Below are 11,332 nucleotides of genomic sequence, written 5' to 3'. Positions count from 1 at the left end.
TCTATCATGGTCTCACCCCTTCTATATATTTCTCCAACTCCAAATGTTCCCAAGATATTTTCTTCACCTTCTTGTTGTTTACCAACTTTAGCATTAAAATCTCCCATGATAAAAAAATAACTATAGTATAATTTGATTTGTGCTCTTCCAGTGCTTTTGTGATATCTTCATAGAACTGCTCCACTTCATCATCATCATGGTCACTTGTTGGTGCATATACCTGGATGATGCACATCTCTTCCTTTCCAGCTAGCTGAAGTCTTAGTAAGATGACCCGATTTGATTAACTCTTCACCTCTATAATGTTGTCTTTGATTTTTGAATGTATCAGGAAACCAACTCCTCTTGCCTTTTTGTCATCTTCTGTTTCTCATCTATTGTTCAACCAAGCTCCCCCCTTCCAAACCTTCCTCTAACTCTTCCAACAAATGTTGTAAGGACTCTTCTGTTCTGATTGTTCTTGTGTTGTATGTGCAAACAAATAACTCTTGTCCAGTCTTCCTACTAATCTCCATTCTGAAGCTTCCACTCTTCCCCGCCTTGGAGCCTCCTCGTGGCTTTGATTGCAGAACTTCATTCTGAGGTCTTGCCTCTGAGTAGTTATGACTGGGCGATTTCGAACCATCTAGATGGTATCCATTATGGCTTGGGTTCTACGGCCTTCCTTATTCTTGTACTTCATAATTCATGAGGGGTTTCTGCCATATACTGACGCGCTAGCAGGATGCGTGTTGTCAGTAGAGGTTAATAGGGTTACCTCACCCTGATTGCAAGATGTTATTTGCATCCCACGATGTTACTACAACCTACTTTTACTCTATGATTGGGGAGAAAGAAAGAAAGAAGAAAGAAAGATGAAAGAGATAGATATCACATAACACATGTTATATATATATATATATATATGTATGATGTTAACATAATATAATGACCTTTTGCCAAGGGGAAAAGCATGTATGAGGCGGGGGCCAAAACCCACCAAAATGTAGGGGTGAGGTGTGTGTGCGGGGGATGCAGGTGGTGCGAATCACCTATCCTCACCCACCCCTAATTAACAGGTTAAAATGTGTACATCCATATCAAAACGATGCACTTGTCGGCTGCTACATGTGTCTCATTTCACATAATGGCTAGGAATAAATACCAGACTCATCTCCGAAGTGGAGGTCACTTCAAATCATCCCAAGTCACATGGTTTAGGAATACAGAGAACATTTCTTATACAATTTGACTTGGGGATGATATGAAGTGACCTACACTTGATATGAGCCTGATATTTATTCCTAGTTATTATGTGAAATGAGACACATGTAGCAGCCGACAAGTGCAGCGTTTTGATATGGATGTACACAAATATCAAAGGTCTAAAGTAAAAAGATATAACAAAGGGACCATTTTACATGTTATACTATACAAAATAGCCCATTTTTAGATGGATTAAGTCAACTTTTTGAATTAAGGGCTTAGATAGCGACGTTTCACGTATTTTTTGGTAAAACCTGAGAGGACATTAGACATATCGAATTGCATTTTTAAAACCACAAAGCAACAGTAACAAACCTTAATGTAACATTGACTAAGATTAACCATATTTACATTTAACCCCTTTTACGCATTTTACTGATTTATTTTATTATTATTATTATTATTATTATTATTATTATTATTATTATTATTATTATTATTATTATTATTATTATTAGGGCGAGTTAGCGCAGCAGTAGTCCCCTCGCTTTGCACCACTGAGGTCCCGGGCTCAAGCCCCGGCGCGGCCCAAGGACTCATGTGCACTTGGTTTATCCCGATTCCATGCTCGCTCTCGCAGGTTTTCTCCGGGATCTTCGGTTTCCTCAAAAAAAAAAAAAAAAATCGGTGATTAGTTGTTTGGCTATCAAAAACTTCCTTCACCCAATGGAATTTGGGGAGCTGCATAGATAATTGGTGGATGTTACAATCTAAGTGCAGATAGGTTTGCGCCAAGTTCGGCTGCAACCAGCCTAGTTGATGCGATCTGATTGTGATGATTCACCATGGCAGCGAAATTACAGCGCTTTGATCCTCTAAGATCCGGAAAAGGCGCTATATAAAACACCGAAATTAATTAATTAATTTATTATTATTATTATTTATTATTATTATTATTATTATTATTATTATTATTATTATTATTATTATTATTATTATTATTATTATTATTATTATTATTATTATTATTATTATCATTATTATTATTTATTATTATTATTATTATTATACTAAAAACTTAAATTGGTCCGTCTAACCAACATAAAGTTAGTCCAGTTCAGATGGTGCCCATATTGATTAAAATAAGGCTAGTCAGTCTAAGGATAGTCGAGCCGACTTGACTAAGTTGCCTGATTAACTTAGGTTGGTCGCTAGACTCAGTGGCGTAGCCAGGTTTTCGTAACCGGGGGGCACCATCTGTAAATGTACCGAGGGAAATATTTTTTTACCGACCGAAGTTGTCAATTGTTGACCCAATTTTTTGGCCAGTGCGGTCCTCGGATATCTAAAAAGCGGCGGGGGGGGGGGGGGGGGGGGGGCTAAATTTTTCCAAAAAAGCATTTTTTTACGTTTACGGCAATGACTTTATGACTAATTTTAAGTTATTCCAGATGGTGCACATTTTGATTAATTTTAGGTAAGTCAAGCAGTTCTAACCAGGCAGCTGCTTGACTAGCTTGCGCATTTGCGTGACTAGTTTGCATGCAAACCGCGTTAGTGGTAAAAAAATGAAAAAAAAGAGACACAAATCACTTGAAGAAAAGCCTCTTACCTTGTACTTATGACGACAGCAGATTTGTGACCACTATACCTTCTTTGGGAATTGAACCATAACCTGGAGATTATAAACCTTCACCACTAGACCATGTAGACACTTACAAATAGTGAATCTTATTATCGGCATTTATCATGTTTAGTATATTTATCTTAGATTCTAAACTCTGTAATCGCATGTGAATATCACAATATACATTTAAAAAGCAATGGCCAATTATCTTCAAATTGCAAATCTTGTGCAAAAAGTTACTATTTTCGCCTGTTTTGTCTTGCGGTTTTAAATTCAACGAACTATGGGTTTGTTAAAGAGCGCTTTCAAATCGACATGACCGTCCCCTTGAAATCCCCACTCTACGGCATCCCACACATGCGTCCGAACTCCCAAACAAGCTTCAGTTTAAAACTTGTGCACAACATGACTCTACAAATTTTAGAACTCCATCTCCTAAAGATCACGCCACCACGGGATGGAGCCGAGTAAGAATAATATCGAGCATTGGGTGAGATACCTCCGAGACAGATGGACCGTTTGGAACTAAATTAAGAGGACATTAAATAGCTTTGTTTCAAAATAAGTCACAAAATGAGTGATAAAGGTGTTAAATGGCAAAGAATGTGATTGTGATTAATATTGACATTTTGTGTATATCCTTGAATTTTTTGCTCTGTCATCATCGTTATTTGCATCGCATATTGGTTCAATCTGTTGATAAACAAGGTTGTTAAATAAATCGATGTAAATCATCGAATAGTTATAATTACATCAAGCTTGACGTTCCTGGAAAGCAAATTAATTTGCTTATGATGATGATATTTGTATTTTTATGGTTCGTAAATACTGTTGTCAGAAGAAGGTTACTCGAACAATGTCGTCATCGACTCAACAGTTAGGGTGGTGAGATTTGACCCACGTGTTGTTTATTAGAATGTGATCTATATAGTTTAATTAATTTCATTTTATTTTTTTATTATCAGAACTTGCTTTGCCTAGAGAGTGATTAACACTCAGTTTGGCCCAGAAGTCAAGGAAAATACATTAACATATGAAGAGCTTTGTTTCAAAACCCCTTACATTCACTTTTGACTTTTTGAGAAAATGACTTTTTAATTGTGCAAGTATTACTCGTTCGGATAAAGTGTTGATGAATAGAAACTAAAAGAATGGTTTTGGTACAATTTCCAAGCCTTCCTATTTATTTTATTATTTCTTTAATATAGCGCCTTTTGTGGATGTAAGGGCTTTTGCAACAAAATACATTTACCCCTTTTCTAGAAACCACCTTTGCAATCAAATTTGAGCCCATTTGTTTACACTACTTTATGTAACTTGACTAATGCTTTCAAAATCAAAAAGAAAGATTGACTTATCCCATTTACCTTTTAAATTATGAATTTTTAATTAAATCTGGGAAAATTACGTTTTTGAGCATTTCCGAAGCTACAGCTTTCGTTAATTACAATGATTTTTTTTCAAACATAGTGACCCAAAAATAGTTCCTTTTGGTTTTAATAGTTAAAGAACATTCAAGGCTACTATTATACATCAAGAAATTATTTTCCAAAAATTTTATATTCATTTTAAGTTCAGATTTCCGGAAATTCCCTAAGATTTCCCAAACGGGAAATATACGATATTTCCGGAAGGGAAAGTGGTATGGAGGTCAAACAACCACCAAAATTTGTCTTTTACCCACACTATAATGTCATGTCAATAACTCAGTTTCAGCTAAAAGTGGATGTAAGGGCTTTTGCAACAGAGCTCTTCAATTATATTAAAGATTGAATAACAAATGTATAACTTCAAATAATACCAATAAATAGCAGAATAACACATAATGTGCTGGCCGGCTACAGTGCGGCAGGGCTCGAAGGCTTAATGGTACATATGTGGAGTCGGAGGAGCAGAACTCTGACTGGTAGGTTGAACCAAAAGCTGGATGGGTCCAGGTCCATTGACTTCATAATTTACCAAACCACTAATACAAGTAAAACATACTATACACAGGGTGAGTAAAAAAGTACAATAAGGCAAATAATCCATCTTTATTTTAAAACCAAGTAATTAGCATATGCCGTTTTGTATTATGACACATTTTAGAGCGATGCCCAATTTTAATGCTTGTCCACTGACGAGATATCTAAACCTTGAATGTCAGCACACTCTATGTAAGGTGGATTTAAAACGACTGGCAGTGGCGTAGCGTCATAGGGGCAGGGGACCCTAAATTTTTCACCTATTTGTCTTAAAGTTGACTGGCTGTTAAGGACGCTTAATTTTTAGCGATCCACGTAGTCTTCTTCGCAACCGTTTTCTGCCGTTCCTAACACAATCGATAACCACATACAGTATTAGACTCGCTCGCAGTCCTATATACTCCGTGCCTCTATATATGTAGGACTGACACACAGCGTTTTGTCAATACACACTTAACGATTTGCGTAGGTCAAACTTGGGCAAAAATTTCTTTAAAATTTAATAAAGATATACAATTGGTACCCCGGTCATTATGCTTACAACTGAACAAAGTTCATATCAATAAAATCAAGGATCAAATGCCTTTTAGTGTCCAAACTTCCACCGAATTCTGCACCCTGGCGAAGCCTCCTGACCATGCTGGCGTTCACAGAATTCCGAATTTGTAATAAAAATACCCAATCCTTGCGATAAAAAACACAAAAAACTAAATATTTTTTCATTATAGATTTTTGAAAGTCTATTTATACTTACTTATAGCAGAAAACATACTTGGCTCATGCCTATATTAAATCATACTTCAAACAAAATATTTTTTCATTATAGATTTTTGAAAGTCTATTTTATTTTTCATTTGAGCATAATCTAGCAGTTGATGTTGTTGTTGCAAACTGTGCGCACAGTAATAAAACAATAATTTGTTTAAAATATTTTGTTTTTCTGATGACTTGCAGTTAATGTAAGATTTCTATTTGTGTGGCTATAGTGTAAATGATGATGACGACGACGATGATGATGATGATGGTGATGATGATGGTGATAATGATGATGGTTTAGATGATGATGATGATGATGATGTTGTTTTTGTTGTTGTTGATGATGATGATGATGATGATGATGATGATGATGATGATGATGATGATGATGATGATGATGATGATGATGATGATGATGATGATGATGATGATGATGATGATGATGATGGATAATACAACCGATGTCAGATGAGTATTAGAGTCGTGATGGTGACGATGATGGCAGTGATGAGGGATTTAGTTTAGTATGAAATTCCCAACCCCCCTCCCGCACCCACCAGTCAATGTTGTTTTGATACTGAGAACTGAGACAGGAACGGACAATTGGTCTAGTATTGGCTCCAACATTGCTTTGGGGGGGGGGGTTGCAAGCAATATGAAACATTAATGTTTGCCACTCATGTTACTTATAATGTTTAAACAAAGAGCACGTTTCTATGGTATCACTCACATCATGGAAATAGTAGACATGCTCACATTTTCGGCAAGCCCCACGTGTCAAGGCCAAATCGACTTTTACAATGTTTATTGAAGAGATAAGATATGCATAATCTTAGTTTGCGAGAAGATAAGAGGTCAAACGTTTCCATGTTAAAAATAGAATTACATGCTAGGCATGTTTGTTCCTCTTTGTCGTTTGTGTATTAATTATCATCATCATCATCATCATCATCATCATCATCATCATCATCATCGTCATCATTATCATCATCATCATCGTCGTCGTCGTCGTCGTCATCATCATCATATCATCATCATCATCACCATCATCATTACCTGACTACTAGCCACAACTGAAACCCATACCAAGGAAAATAAAATATCAATTTTGCTGGAAACCCTCAGAGAAAATTAATATACAAATATTTAAAATCGTGTTTTATTACAACGTATCTAATAGTAATAGGAATTTACACACAACCATGACAACTGCTAAATTAAGCTGAAATGAAGAAAAAATAGACTATCAAAAAGTCTAAAATGAAAATAAATGTTGTTAAAACTACCACTTCGGAAAAACTGTCATGGCAACATACATTATTGCCAAACAATATATAATAGAAAATTCGACGTCAACTTGTCAAAATATTGAAAAAATGTGCTTAGGAAAGTACGCAAAACAATTTCTATTCAAACGCGTGTGAAATCACCGTGGTGAAAGTAGAAGTCATGTGTTGATCCAACCTCTGTAGGGATGGGCGATACCAGCTTTTTGTGTCTGTTGTCGATCTAGAGCAGCCAGAGGGGGTGGGGCAATTTTTAGAAAAAATAAAATAAAATGGAAAAAAATGGCGGCGAAACGGCCATCGCGTCGCGCCGTGACTATCGAGTGTGGCATTTATAAAAATATTCTATAATGGGAAAGTTCAACTTGGTTCTCACATAAATATCCATTCTTTGCCCTATAGCACTTTTTTGTCTCACCCTGTAAAATGGCAATTTTCATGCTCATAAAAATCCCACCCTACCCTAGGTATGTAAGTCGGATGATTATTATGAGCGGTGGGGGGCGTTGAGCGTTTTATGGCGACGGGAAACAAATACAAAGAAGGAATATCCCTCCGTTGCTAGATGAGGATTAATTTAACACTACTGAAGCTAATACTAGTAATTGAATACATGAATACAAAAGCCACCTAAGTCCATGCGAAGTTATTTTGAAAGAAAAACCTGTGTATCATTTTAATTCCTTCAGTTAGATTTACCTGGTCAATATGGTAAGTTTTACGTGCAAATGAGTGGATTAACCTGTATTAGGTATGGCGATTAGCATTTCAGGGACTTCGTGGGGTTCATTTTAAATTTTGGACTTTGAATCATATACAAAGACAAAAATGTTAGAATGAGATTACCACTAGTAAGATAATACAAAATAAAGCACACAGGTATGTATAATGTTGATAAGCATTCTGCCATGTAATATAAACCACACACTTTCCTTTATTAAACCCATTTTTTGTTCAAAAGTCATTCTCCAGCAATGAATGTGTTACAACTGGACTTTTATACATACTGGATTTCAATCAAAGTGTTACAAGACTCAAATCATGAAATTGGGTGATTCTTTCATACATGCTATTTTTCACATGCCCAATAGACACAGAGGATGAATTTGAGTTGTTCTTTCATGCATATAACAGGCCTATGTATAGCAACAATTTCCCATGCTTAACTCAATTTGGCCAAAGTATGGACTTAGGTGGTTTTTGTATTCATATATTCAATTACTAGTCATGACAAACTGGTCGAATGGACTAAAGATACATTTTGAAAATAGGCATTTCTTCATATTATAATATTTACAAAGCTTGTGATTTCCAGTTCAGTTTATGAATAACAAATAGTTGCTGGGCGGGAGAAAATGCATGCATATACAATTTGTACTCTGAAATGCAAAACCTCATTAACATGGGCTTTTTGTCCGGTATCAGTGGAAAAGATAACTTGTGTTGCGACATTGCCATTATCTTAAGACTAAAAAATAGATCCTATGTACTTTTAGATCGATCATTTCTCAAAACTTGATTTGACGGTATATAAGCGGTTTGTCACTGTTACTGGAAAATCTATGAGGTTTTGCATTTCAAAGGTTTAATTACATTACAAGTTCCTATACCCAGCGAAATGGTTAGAAAAATTACTTTTCATACAATAAATGTCAAAATAAGCAGGCATAAATTCAAATGATTGACATAACATAACAAAATGATAAGCAATTTGGGACGTAAAAGAAATGCATACAGAATATGACCAAGAATGTTGAAATTCACCCATTCTGCAAAGAACTGTGTTGATACTCTGCCACCAAATAATGATTAGTGTACTTCAGTTTTATTCATTTAAATGCAATAACCAAGAGACAAGGAGAACAGAGGAAAAATGGTAAGGGGTATAAAGAACAGACAATGAAATGTAAGATAAGCACACGCAATTACAAACGTCGTTGAGGTACATCTAAGGTTTACCAATACCACCTGTAATTATCATTCTCAGGGTCAATCATCATAAATTATCTTGATATTCTTTTGAGCCCTGAGAAGCATCTCCTGGTGGTGAGACTGGTCCCAAATATTGATAGTTACATCCGCAGATTGGGAAGGACCCATCACAACATGACCATGCAGCATTATCTCGGGGATCTAGTAATGGAGGAGGTATGAACAAAGACGCTTGGAACGCCTACAATTTGGGCATCATTTCATCTAAAACAGCTTTGTGATGGGGTAAGGGACACGTCCAAAGGGTATGCTTCATAGGGTTCCCGGTGTAGGTTGTATATTAATGGAGGATCGTGTTGAGACATAACATTACGATCATTTCTCAAAACTTGATTTGACTGTATGTAGCGGTTTTGTTACTATTACCAAAAATCTATGAGGTTTTGCATTTCAGAAGTTAAATTACAATATCAGGTCCTATACCCAGCGACATGATTAGAAAAATTACGTTTCATGCAATAAATGTCAAAAGCAGGCAGAAATTTTAAATGATTGATAAGATAACAAAATGATAAGAAATTAAATAAGCAATGTGATGTAAAAGAAATATATACAGAATATCAACGAAAATATTAAAATTCACCTATTCTGCAAAGAATGTTGTGTTGATACCCTCACACCTAATGATGATCAGTGTACTTCAGTTTTATTCATTAAAATGCAATAACCAAGAGACAAGGAGAAACAAGAGCTATATAGAAAGTCATGCGAGACATGACACACAAGCCGACCTGTTAATGGGTCAAGTTTGAGCAATTTAGAAATTTGACCTTTGACCCCTAAACTTTGACCTTTGGGGTCATAAATATATTTAACATGTTTAGAATGTCGTAAGAATAATTCCTGTTGAATTTGAGTTCGATTGGACCAATTTCGAAATTTGACCTTTGACCCCTATAACTTGACCCTTGGGTCACGGATGGGGTCAACTGCTCTTGCATTGTGCTTAGGATGTCATAAGAAATATTCCTGGTGAATTTCAGCTTAATCGGAACTTATACATGGATTTTGATTTTTTTTTAATTTTTGATTGACCTTTTGACCCCCTTAATGACCTTTGACTTCAATGAAAAAAAAACCTTACGTACACCTACAAAATGCATTGTTCCAATTTTAATTAAAAAATTCTACTATGTTCAGTTGTTGAGATAAAAATTCTTAAAATTATTTAGCTAAAAACAGGACGTGACCCCTTAATGACCTTTGACCCCCAAAATAAAAATACCATGCATACATCAGGTAGCACTGATTCATGTATGATGGTTATATTACTCTGGTCTGTTTACATTAAGAGATTTTTTTGAACATTTTTGATAATTTTAGTTTTTGACCGGAAGTAACCCCTTAATGACCTTTGACCCCAAAACTGTAGGCATCCTAAAGACCCTGGCTAGTAGCAATGCATGTGTGCTAATGGCGACTCTCTGCTATGTAATTTGTAAAGACAGTGATTTTTTGAATATTTTTAGACTTTGACCGAAATGACCCCTTAATGACCTTTGACCCCTTATCTGAGCACACCCTATAGACACCGACTAAAGTCGAGTCACATGATATAACCATGTTCTCATCGCATGAAATTTGTGGAAGGAGTAGCATTTTTTGTGAAATCACATTTTTGACCATTATAGCTAGGTCAAAGGTCACAGCAAGGTCAAAGTCAAATGGAAGGTTCAGTCCAGGCTCAAGTATGGTTGAAATCTGTCAAAGCATAAGAGAGCTAGGGCGAAACGTGGCAAGTCACGCAAAATGTCACGAGGTTGCCAGAGGAAAGAAAGAACTAGAGTCAACAGACGTTGAATACAAGCCGCAATTTGACCCTTATATCTTGTCCCCTGGGTTACGGATGGGGTCAACTGCTCTTGCATTGTGCTTAGGATGTCATAAGAAATATTCCTGGTGAATTTCAGCTTAATCGGAACTTATACATGGATTTTGATTTTTTTAAATTTTGATTGACCTTTTGACCCCTTAATGACCTTTGACCTCAATGGGAAAAAAAACCTTATATACACCGACAAAATGCATTGTTCCAGTTTAAATTAAAAAATTCTACTATGTTCAGTTGTTGAAATAAAAATTCTTGAAGTTATCTAGCTAAAAACAGGAAGTGACCCCTTAATGACCTTTGACCCCCAAAATAAAAATACCGTGCATACATCAGGTAACACTAATTATTGTATGTTGGTTATATTATTCTGGTCTGTTTACATTTTGAGATAAAAAATTTTTGAACATTTTTGATAATTTTGGTTTTTGACCGGAAGTAACCCCTTAATGACCTTTGACCACAAAACTGTAGGCATCCTAAAGACCCTGGCTAGTAGCAATGCATGTGTGCTAATGGCGACTCTCTGCTATGTAATTTGTAAAGACAGTGATTTTTGAATATTTTTAGACTTTGACCGGAAATGACCCCTTAATGACCTTTGACCTCTTATCTGAGCACACCCTATAGACACCGACTAAAGTCGAGTCACATGATATAACCATGTCCCCATCGCATGAAATTTGTGGAAGGA

Source organism: Amphiura filiformis, chromosome 14 (assembly GCF_039555335.1).
Source record: "Amphiura filiformis chromosome 14, Afil_fr2py, whole genome shotgun sequence".
NCBI classification, from domain to species: Eukaryota; Metazoa; Echinodermata; class Ophiuroidea; order Amphilepidida; family Amphiuridae; genus Amphiura; species Amphiura filiformis.
This window is presented reverse-complemented; position numbering follows the sequence as displayed.